Source organism: Sabethes cyaneus, chromosome 3 (genome assembly GCF_943734655.1).
Source record: "Sabethes cyaneus chromosome 3, idSabCyanKW18_F2, whole genome shotgun sequence".
NCBI classification, from domain to species: Eukaryota; Metazoa; Arthropoda; class Insecta; order Diptera; family Culicidae; genus Sabethes; species Sabethes cyaneus.
This window is the reverse complement of record NC_071355.1, coordinates 108,265,954-108,278,635: the sequence shown is the minus strand read 5'-3', so window position 1 is coordinate 108,278,635 and position 12,682 is coordinate 108,265,954.

Sequence of the window (12,682 nt, the reverse complement as noted above, 5' to 3'; positions counted from 1 at the left end):
TTTACCATAGAATAATTTCTTGTCACCAAACACACCCACATGCCAAATTTTGTTCTATTTGCTTGATTTGTTCTCGAGTTATGCAGAAATTTGTGTTTCATTTGTATGGGAGCCCCCCCTCTTAGTGGGGAGAGGGGTCTCTAACCATCACTAAAACCTTTCCTGGCCCCAAAAACCTCTACATGCAAATTTTCACGCCGATTGGTTCAGTAGTTTTTGATTCTATAAAGAACATCCCGACAGACAGACAGACAGACAGAAATCCTTCTTTATAGGTATATATATATATATATATATATATATATATATATATATATATATATATATATATATATATATCTATACCTATAAAGAAGGATTTCTGTCTGTCTGTCTGTCTGTCTGTCTGTCTGTCTGTCTGTCTGTCTGTCTGTCTGTCCGTATGTTCCTTATAGAATCGAAAACTACTGAACCAATCGGCATGAAAATATGCATGTAGAGGTTTTTTGGGGCCAGGAAAGGTTTTAGTGATGGTTAGAAACCCCTCCCCCCACTAAGAGGGGGGGCTCCCATACAAATGAAACACAAATTTCTGCATAACTCGACAACTAATCAAGCAAATAGAACACAATTTGGCATGTGGGTGTTTTCGGTGACAAGAATTTATTCTATGGTAAATTGAGACCCGTCCCCTCTTTATAAGGGAAATTATAACTCCTCTCCTCTTTAAAAGGGGGGGCTTCCATACAAATTTCCTCATAACTCGAGAACTAATCAAGCAAATGGAATCAAATTTGGCATGTGAAGGTTTTCGAGGGCAAGAATATTTTCTATAGTAAATTAGGACCCCTCCCCACTTTAAGAGGGGGGGCTCCTGTATCAAAGAAACATAATTTTCCTCATAACTCGAGAAGTAATTAAGCAAATGGAACCAAATTTGGCATGTGGGTGTTTTTGGAGACAAAATTTTTTTCTGTGATGAATTGGGACCCCTCCCCGTTTTAGGAGGGGGGGATCCTATACACATGAAATACAAATTTCCTCATAACTGAAGAACTACTCAAGCAAATGGAACAAAATTTGGCATGTGAAAGTTTTCGAGGGCAAGAATATTTTCTATGGTAAATAAGGACCCCTCCCCACTTTAAGAGGGGGGGCTCCTATACAAACGCAATACAAATTTCCTCATAACTCGAGAACTAATCAAGCAAATGGAACAAAATTTGGCACGTGGGTGTTTTTGGAGACAAATTTTTTTTCTATGATGAATTGGGACCCCTCCCCACTTTAGGAAGGGGGGCTCCTATACAAATGAAATGCAAATTTCCTCATAACTCGAGAATTAATCAAGCAAATGGAACCAAATTTGGCATGTGAAAGTTTTCTAGGGCATGAATATTTTCTATGGTGAATTAGGACCCCTCCCAACCTTAAGAGGGGGGGCTCCTATACAAACGAAATACAAATTTCCTCATAACTCGAGAACTAATCAAACAAATGGAACCAAATTTGGCACGTGGGTGTTTTTGGAGACAAAAATTTTTTCTATGATGAATTGGGACCCCTACCCACTTTAGGAGGGGGGGCTCCTATTGAAATGAAATTCAAATTTCCTCATAACTCGAGAACTAATCAAGCAAATAGAACCAAATTTGGCATGTGGAGGATTCTGGAGGCAAAAATATTTTCTATGGTGAATTAGGACCCCTCCCAACTTTAAGAGGGGGTGCTTCTACACAAATGAAATACAAATTTCCTCATAATTCGAGAACTAATCAAGCAAATGGAACCATATTTGGCATGTGGGTGTTTATGGAGGCAACCATTTTTTCTATGATGAATTAGGACCCTTTACCTTTTTAAGAGGGGGGGCTCTCATACAAACGAAATACAAATTTCCTCATAACTCTAGAACTAATCAAGCAAATGGAACCAAATTTATCATGTGGGTGTTTTTGTAGGCAAGAATATTTTCTATGGTATATTTTCTATGGATTTCCCCACTTTAAGAGGGGGGGGCTCCTATACAAATGAAAAACAAATTTCCTCATAACTCGAGAACTAATCAAGCAAATGGAACCAAATTTGACATGTAAGTGGTTTTGGACGCAAGATTTTTTTCTATGGTGAATTGAGACCCCTCTCTTCTTTAGAAAGCGAGTTATGGCCCATCTCCCCTTTAAGAGGGTGGGCTTCCATACAAATGAAATGCAAATTCCTCTTATCTCGAGAACTAATCAATCAAATGGAACCAAATTTGGCATGTGGGAGTTTTAGATGGCAGATTTTTTTTCTATGGTGAATTACGACCCCTTCCCCTTTTAAGAGGGGAGCTCCCATACAAATGAAATTCAAATTTCCTCATAACTTGAGAACTAATCAAGCAAATGGAACCAAATTTGGCATGTGGGAGATTTTGGAGTCTTGAATTCATTTTACTATAGTTAGAAACCTCTCACCCCTGTGGTAGAGGGATATGGACTCTCATACAAATAAAACAGAAATTTTTGCGAAACTCAAAAACTAATCGAACTCGAGAAATTCGAGACTCTTCCATAAAACATTAGTCAATACAAGACCACAAAAACTATCTATAGTAACACTAGATCATTCAGGACGAGACGGTCGCGAGTGTTGCCGGTGACCCGCCGTCGGAAGCGCCGTCCACTGGGGGGCTTGCAAAACTCGAGATTGTGACAAAGATCATCCGAGATTCATGATTATGTACAACACAGGTTAATTTGTGGCAATACGAAGTTTGTCGGGTCAGCTAGTATATATATATATATATATATATATATATATATATATATATATATATATATATATATATCTATACCTATAAAGAAGGATTTCTGTCTGTCTGTCTGTCTGTCTGTCTGTCTGTCTGTCTGTCTGTCTGTCTGTCTGTCTGTCTGTCTGTCTGTCTGTCTGTCTGTCTGTCTGTCTGTCTGTCTGTCTGTCTGTCTGTCTGTCTGTCTGTCTGTCTGTCTGTCTGTCTGTCTGTCTGTCTGTCTGTCTGTCTGTCTGTCTGTCTGTCTGTCTGTCTGTCTGTCTGTCTGTCTGTCTGTCTGTCTGTCTGTCTGTCTGTCTGTCTGTCTGTCTGTCTGTCTGTCTGTCTGTCTGTCTGTCTGTCTGTCTGTCTGTCTGTCTGTCTGTCTGTCTGTCTGTCTGTCTGTCTGTCTGTCTGTCTGTCTGTCTGTCTGTCTGTCTGTCTGTCTGTCTGTCTGTCTGTCTGTCTGTCTGTCTGTCTGTCTGTCTGTCTGTCTGTCTGTCTGTCTGTCTGTCTGTCTGTCTGTCTGTCTGTCTGTCTGTCTGTCTGTCTGTCTGTCTGTCTGTCTGTCTGTCTGTCTGTCTGTCTGTCTGTCTGTCTGTCTGTCTGTCTGTCTGTCTGTCTGTCTGTCTGTCTGTCTGTCTGTCTGTCTGTCTGTCTGTCTGTCTGTCTGTCTGTCTGTCTGTCTGTCTGTCTGTCTGTCTGTCTGTCTGTCTGTCTGTCTGTCTGTCTGTCTGTCTGTCTGTCTGTCTGTCTGTCTGTCTGTCTGTCTGTCTGTCTGTCTGTCTGTCTGTCTGTCTGTCTGTCTGTCTGTCTGTCTGTCTGTCTGTCTGTCTGTCTGTCTGTCTGTCTGTCTGTCTGTCTGTCTGTCTGTCTGTCTGTCTGTCTGTCTGTCTGTCTGTCTGTCTGTCTGTCTGTCTGTCTGTCTGTCTGTCTGTCTGTCTGTCTGTCTGTCTGTCTGTCTGTCTGTCTGTCTGTCTGTCTGTCTGTCTGTCTGTCTGTCTGTCTGTCTGTCTGTCTGTCTGTCTGTCTGTCTGTCTGTCTGTCTGTCTGTCTGTCTGTCTGTCTGTCTGTCTGTCTGTCTGTCTGTCTGTCTGTCTGTCTGTCTGTCTGTCTGTCTGTCTGTCTGTCTGTCTGTCTGTCTGTCTGTCTGTCTGTCTGTCTGTCTGTCTGTCTGTCTGTCTGTCTGTCTGTCTGTCTGTCTGTCTGTCTGTCTGTCTGTCTGTCTGTCTGTCTGTCTGTCTGTCTGTCTGTCTGTCTGTCTGTCTGTCTGTCTGTCTGTCTGTCTGTCTGTCTGTCTGTCTGTCTGTCTGTCTGTCTGTCTGTCTGTCTGTCTGTCTGTCTGTCTGTCTGTCTGTCTGTCTGTCTGTCTGTCTGTCTGTCTGTCTGTCTGTCTGTCTGTCTGTCTGTCTGTCTGTCTGTCTGTCTGTCTGTCTGTCTGTCTGTCTGTCTGTCTGTCTGTCTGTCTGTCTGTCTGTCTGTCTGTCTGTCTGTCTGTCTGTCTGTCTGTCTGTCTGTCTGTCTGTCCGTATGTTCCTTATAGAATCGAAAACTACTGAACCAATCGGCATGAAAATATGCATGTAGAGGTTTTTTGGGGCCAGGAAAGGGTTTAGTGATGGTTAGAAACCCCTTTGGGGCCAGGAAAGGGTTTAGTGATGGTTAGAAACCCCTCCCCCCACTAAGAGGGGGGGCTCCCATACAAATGAAACACAAATTTCTGCATAACTCGACAACTAATCAAGCAAATAGAACAAAATTTGGCATGTGGGTGTTTTCGGTGACAAGAATTTATTCTATGGTAAATTGAGACCCCTCCCCTCTTTATAAGGGGAATTATAACTCCTCTCCTCTTTAAAAGGGGGGGCTTCCATACAAATTTCCTCATAACTCGAGAACTAATCAAGCAAATGGAACTAAATTTGGCATGTGAAAGTTTTCGAGGGCAAGAATATTTTCTATAGTAAATTAGGACCCCTCCCCACTTTAAGAGGGGGGGCTCCTGTACCAAAGAAACACAATTTTCCTCATAACTCGAGAAGTAATTAAGCAAATGGAACCAAATTTGGCATGTGGATGTTTTTGGAGACAAAATTTTTTTCTATGATGAATTGGGACCCCTCCCCGTTTTAGGAGGGGGGATCCTATACACATGAAATACAAATTTCCTCATAACTGAAGAACTAATCAAGCAAATGGAACAAAATTTGGCATGTGAAAGTTTTCGAGGGCAAGAATATTTTCTATGGTAAATGAGGACCCCTCCCCACTTTAAGAGGGGGGGCTCCTATACAAACGAAATACAAATTTCCTCATAACTCGAGAACTAATCAAGCAAATGGAACAAAATTTGGCACGTGGGTGTTTTAGGAGACAAAATTTTTTTCTATGATGAATTGGGACCCCTCCCCACTTTAGGAAGGGGGGCTCCTATACAAATGAAATGCAAATTTCCTCATAACTCGAGAGATAATCAAGCAAATGGAACCAAATTTGGCATGTGAAAGTTTACTAGGGCATGTATATTTTCTATGGTGAATTAGAACCCCTCCCCACTTTAAGAGGGGGGGCTCCTATACAAACGAAATACAAATTTCCTCATAACTCGAAAACTAATCAAGCAAATGGAACCAAATTTGGCACGTGGGTGTTTCTGGAGACATAATTTTTTTCTATTATGAATTGGGATCCCTACCCACTTTAGGAGGGGAGGCTCCTATACAAATGAAATTCAAATTTCCTCATAACTCGGGAACTAATCAAGCAAATAGAACCAAATTTGGCATGTGGAGGTTTCTGGAGGCAAAAATATTTTCTATGGTGAATTAGGACCCCTCCCAACTTTAAGAGGGGGTGCTTCTACACACATGAAATACAAATTTCCTCATAATTCGAGAACTAATCAAGCAAGTGGAACCATATTTGGCATGTGGGTGTTTTTGGAGGCAACCATTTTTTCTATGATGAATTAGGACCTTTTTAAGAGGGGGGGCTCTCATACAAACGAAATACAAATTTCCTCATAACTCTAGAACTAATCAAGCAAATGGAACCAAATTTATCATGTGGGTGTTTTTGTAGGCAAGAATATTTTCTATAGTATATTTTCTATGGATTTCCCCACTTTAAGAGGGGGGGGGGGGGCTCCTATACAAATGAAAAACAAATTTCCTCATAACTCGAGAACTAATCAAGCAAATGGAACCAAATTTGACATGTAAGTGGTTTTGGACGCAAGATTTTTTTCTATGGTGAATTGAGACCCCTCTCTTTTTTAGAAAGCGAGTTATGGCCCATCTCCCCTTTAAGAGGGTGGGCTTCCATACAAATGAAAGGCAAATTTCCTCTTATCTCGAGAACTAATCAATCAAATGGAACCAAATTTGGCATGTGGGAGTTTTAGATGGCAGAAATTTTTTCTATGGTGAATTACGACCCCTTCCCCTTTTAAGAAGGGAGCTCCCTTACAAATGAAATTCAAATTTCCTTATAACTTGAGAACTAATCAAGCAAATGGAACCAAATTTGGCATGTGGGAGATTTTGGAGTCTTGAATTTATTTTACGATAGTTAGAGACCTCTCACCCCTGTGGTAGGGGGATATGGACTCTCATACAAATAAAACAGAAATTTTTGCGAAACTCAAAAACTACTCGAACTCGAGAAATTCGAGACTCTTCCATAAAACATTAGTCAATACAAGACCACAAAAACTATCTATAGTAACACTAGATCATTCAGGACGAGACGGTCGCGAGTGTTGCCGGTGACCCGCCGTCGGAAGCGCCGCCCACTGGGGGGCTTGCAAAACTCGAGATTGTGACAAAGATCATCCCAGATTCATGATTTATGTACAACACAGGTTAATTTGTGGCAATACGAAGTTTGTCGGGTCAGCTAGTATATATATATATAGTTATGCACCTGAGACCCACATTCCACACTCCATACTAACAGTCACGCCACCGTAACCGGATCACCGTCAGCGGATTTTGTGCAGCGTTAACATTTAATAACAAGTTAGGGCAATCAGAATTCTAGATAGGAGCGAGCAGTTCGATTTGAATAGCAAGTGTGAGTACATCGTAAGGCAGGTTAAAGATAAGTGAAAATAAAATTGTTTTTTTATGAACGAGTAAATGCCGTTCTTATAATTGGCGCAGCCGTCCGGAGTCGGCTGAGTGTTACAAGAAAAAACAGTGGAACAGTTGCGAACTAAAAACCGCAACTAAAGTGACCCCGCGAGGAACATTACAAATCTGAGCATCGGAGACAAGCAGACTGAAAAGTCGTCAAAGAGTTGAGGGTCCCCCATCTAGTAACACCTGGAGAACCAGCACCGTCAGCCCGGCCTACGCGACACGACAACAGCAAACAAACAAAAAAAAAACCGTAAGTAGTTTTACTTCTCCTTTCGCTTCTCGCTAGTGAGAGATTAAAAACCGCTTACGTCCCTAAGTGAATTAGGTAGGGAAGTGAATCAACACCGTCCCCAAGAAGCGCTTCCAAGAAGCGAATCAACACATTTTTGTGGGCTTCTACAAATTCTATATAAAACAACTACCTCATTTCCAATTAACTTAGCGCATACTTAATGCCAAAGGTTAAACGCATCGCGAATGCGCTGAGAGAAACGAGGAAATTACTTATATCAGTACAGACAAAAAGTGCCGATAGCTCGGATTCAGAGACATCGAGCGAAGGTAGTGCGGAATACTCCCATATCCCCATTGAAAAAACCCCAAATATAGAAAATCTTTCCCTAGACGACAGTGAAGTGTCCAATATGGAACAGCTAGTCGACAAAATAAACAGTCTTTCACAGATGTTGGAACTGATGCAAACCCAACAACTACTACAGCAACAAACGCTAGATTCTCTCTCACGAGGTCAAGCGAGTGCGCAAAGTCCCCCGAACACGACTAATGTCGAAAGTCTCTATAAAATTCCTGACCCAATAAAAGCAATACCAAAATTTGATGGCAATCGGAAACAATTATGCGCATGGATCGCTACAGCAGAGCAGACACTAAGTGTCTTCGAAGGGCTCGTCAGCGAAAACCAATATGCTATTTTTATCACGGCAGTACTTAACAAAATCGAAGGCAAGGCGAAAGACATTTTATGTCTCGCCGGAAACCCTCAAACATTCGATGAAGCTAAACAAATTCTAATTAATGCCTTGGGAGATAGGCAGGAATTAACATTCTACAAAAGCCAATTATGGCAAACAAAAATGACCGACAACATGTCGGTACACAGATATTACAACAAAATAAAAGAAATCGTACAAAACATCAAAACGTTATCGAAACAAAAGGAAAAATATAATAAAAGTTGGGATGCTATTAATGATTTCATAGAAGAGGATGCGTTAGCCGCATTCCTAGAGGGACTAAACGCACCCTACTTCGGTTATGCGCAAGCGTCCAAACCAGTTGATATGGAGGCAGCGTACGCTTTCGTGTGCAAATTTAAAACAAAAGACGCACAACCGGAAGGAACTTCGAAAAAACAGAACTATTTACCCAAAGAATCGAAATTTCAAGAAACCAAATTCAAAAAACCATTTAACGAAAACTACAAAAACCCCAAACCAACAGAGAATCCTCAAACTAAAGAACAACCAATGGAAATAGATTCCGTAAAAAGTAAACTCACACTCAATAGAAGGCAAATAAACAACAACGAAGTGGACTCGGAAAATGAAATCGGAAACGAGGAAGAAGAGGACAATATCGATTTAAATTTTTGCTGGGTCCAACCGCAAGCAAAGAATACCTGAACTACCTGCCATATATAACTAGTGAAAATTCAAAAACCAAACAAATTATTAACTTACTAATAGATACAGGCGCCAATAAAAATGTTATCAAGCCAGGTATCTTAACAAACATTAAAAATACACGAAACACTAAGATTAGAAACATTTCCGGAAATCATGAAATACAGAAAAAAGGAATAGGAAATCTTATTGGTCCTGGAATGCCAACACAAGTTTACTACGAACTGAAGGCTCTGAATATCTCGCCAGAACAAAAGCAAAAATTGACTATGAAAAAGAAATATTATTCATCAATAACTTAAACATACCGTACAAAAAATATTTCCCAGGCAGCCGACTTTTTTCTCATGTAACAGAAATTAAAACAAACAAAAATGGTGATTGGCTAGTGCCGACCTTCCAAAAAATCAGCAAATCAGTAATCATAGAACCAGGACTCTACAATTCACTTGATAATAAATCATCTATTAAGGTTCTTTCTACCAAGAAAGATACCCCCACCATAAAAGGAAATTTTCTGTTAAAAATAATAATTTCGAAACAATTTCGCCCATCCCCATAGAAAACAGTAATAGTATTTCTGAAGAAACGTTAAACAAAATAATAAGAACAGACCATTTATCAAAGTTCGAGGTCAAAGAACTCTTTCAAACTATTTTAAAAAACCAAGCTGTACTTCTGAAACCTGACGAAAAATTAACGGCAACATCAGCAATTAAACACAAAATTGTTACGACAGATGACCAACCTGTCTACACGAAATCGTACCGTTATCCTCATGCGTTTAAAAACGACGTTGAGCAACAAATTAAAGAACTGCTAGACAATGGTATTATCCGCCATTCGACTAGCCCATATTCATCTCCCATCTGGGTAGTTCCTAAAAAACCCGATGCATCCGGGAAGCGCAAAGTCAGAGTCGTTATCGATTACCGGAAAATAAATGAGAAGACGATTTGCGATAAATTTCCAATTCCCCAAATAGAAGAAATCTTAGACAATTTAGGGAAATCACTCTACTTCACCACGTTGGACTTGAAATCAGGATTTCATCAAATAGAGATGGATCCCAAACACCAACACAAAACAGCTTTTTCTACAGCCCAGGGACATTTTCAATTCACCAGAATGCCTTTTGGTTTAAAAAATGCACCTGCAACATTTCAGCGGGCCATGAATAATATACTCAGCGAATTTATCGGTAAAATTTGTTTTGTATATCTCGATGATATAATAATCATCGGAAAAGACCTAAATACGCACATTCAAAATTTGGGAAAAATCCTCAAAAGACTAGTAGACTTCAACCTCAAAATTCAGTTAGATAAATGCGAGTTCATGAAACGCGAAACAGAATTTCTCGGACACATTATCACGCAAACAGGCGTTAAACCAGACCCAGGAAAAATTCAGAAAATTTTAGACTGGAAATTACCAGAAAACCAAAAACAGATCAAACAATTTCTCGGGCTTTCTGGATACTACCGAAGATTTATAAAAGATTATTCAAAAATCGTGAAACCAATGACAAAGTTTTTGAAAAAAGATGAAGTGGTAAAGACAAATGACGAAGGTTACAGAGCAGCTTTTTCGAAATTAAAACAAATCATAGCTTCCGACCAGATACTCGCCTATCCCGACTTCGATCTTCCTTTTATACTCACGACAGATGCCAGCAACTACGCATTAGGCGCTGTCCTATCCCAAATTCAAGACAAAGTTGAAAGACCGATAGCATTTGCAAGCAGAACCTTAACTAAATGTGAGACAAATTATAGCACCATAGAAAAAGAAGCTTTAGCTATAATGTGGAGTATAAATAAATTCAAACCATACCTATACGGTAATAAATTCATGCTTTTTACTGATCATAAACCACTGCAGTGCATAAAAAATTGCAATAAAAACCAAAAGATTTTGAATTGGAGGATGGAACTCGAAAATTACGACTATACAATAGTATACAAAGAAGGCAAAACAAATGTAGTTGCAGACGCACTAAGCAGGAAAACTGAAGATAACTATGAAATTAATCTGAATAATACAGAATCATCCATTTCAGGAAGTAATACAGGAAACGAATCAGCGGGTGAGGAAGAGGATGGACCAACTATGGGAAACGAACCCAACCAAGAAGACGAATCGGACGTCGATACAATACATTCAGCCGAATCATCCGATGATTACTACATCCATTGCGTGGAGCGGCCAGGGCTTCGACCGATCCTTTTTTTCTACCGCAGTCACACCAACGCGCATTCAAGTTCACACCGTCCGTTTAGAGGTGGAATACGAACGCTATGCATAACACAACTGGCAGTTTGCTCAGTCAAACGCCGAATGCACGCAACAGTATGAATGCGTTCTAATGCTTTTTGACATTTTCGTTTCGATCAAGTTGCCTTTACCGTTTGGAGCAGCGAATGACTGCAAAACAGTCAAATGACTGGCAATCACCACGCTAACGAAAAGCAACCGCACAATCGTATGATTCAATACTACAAAAAAACAACCACTACATGTGCATGGAAGAAGTCGGTCGGATTCCGTCCAATACAAACGAATAGGGTTATTGATCGTGGTTCGGCCTATGCAAAAACTGATCCTGGTTCGGCCCATCAGCTTAATCATCGATAATTTATTGAATATTTAAAGATTTAAAGGCAAAATAGCTTTATAAGCTGCTTATATTATTTTCCTTTGCATTGCCTTCATTTATTTGCCATAAAAATTAATGTAACTAGCTCAGATGATTAAATTTATAACGCATGTAAAAGCGGCTTCCAATGTCGTCATCAAAGCTGCCCTTTTAAACACCTAGAAAGTGTTTTAGTCTGTGAATTATAGGTTAAAATCAATTTTAAAACATAGTTTCATCTATATTCTTCCATTATTGGAAAGAGTTATTCCAAACAAAAAGCGAGATTACGACTTATTGAGAAAATAAGATTTTAATTTTTTGATCTTAGTTCGGCCTACAAATGATCGTGGTTCGGCCTATCAGCTTCACTGAATCGCCGCTAGTGGCGCCGCGCTTCGCCCACGTTTTAACCAATTTGTGACTGCACGTACCACTCGTGTTAAATCTAAATGTTGGGTTTTATTCCATATTTTATTATTTCATGCACTTCAGAAACAAATTTATTATCATCCTAAAATTGAGCTTTTCTTTTAACAATAAATATGAGGATATTTTTCCCAAAGTAGCGTACAAACTGGGTTGTAATGTGTCAGAATTTTATGCAACTTTGTACACAGCTTCAGGGGTTGTGCATGAAACGATATTTGAAAAAAATCATGGTATCGTGTTTTCCTAGAAAACTTAAATGGAAATTTTCCGATTTTCAATTTCCCCTATTTTAATAATTCATAGCTGTTGCCAAGTATTGTAAAATAAATATTTTTTCATGGTAATGTAAGCAAATTTACTCACCGATCCAGAAAAATACTATCTGGAAAAAAATTTCTATAAAATTTCATGATTGGGGGAACTCCAAGGAAAAATCAATAAAAGTAATATCACGAAAGGAAATGAATTCCTTTCAGTCCTACTATAATTTGACTTACGTCACTTATACGCGTTTTTCGATTATTCAGCGAGGCAAATTTCATCACCGTGGCAATTTTCATCAGCGTGGCAAATTTCTGCATAAATTATAGTAGAACTAAAAGGAATTCATTTTCAATTAGTTCGCGACATTTTGCGAGTTCTACTAAGACGCTCGTAAATAATTTTTTATAAAAGTATGCGTTACCTTTTGATTTTTTTTAAAAAAGTTTTTCGGTTCGCCAAATTCTATTCATTTAACGATAGAAATTTAGCATTATTTTTTGTCCTTGAATTAGGTCAAAAACCAATGACTAACGTTGGTGTATGACGGGTTATTAGTTAACACAGTTGTTATTTCAATAGCAGCTATTTTCATTGATTCACTGGAAAATATTCTGAAATTTAATGTAAATTCTGTCTTTCTTCGAAGGCACCTTTTAGAATACAGGACAATTACGAGGCTAGTACTTCGATCCTATTGACTCCTTGACGTGTGGTTTGTAAGATCAGCGTTGTACCTCGTCTCCAACTGGGAGGAGAAAATTAATAACTGTATCTAAATTAACCTTATTTGAAATAACCACATTATTGTCTA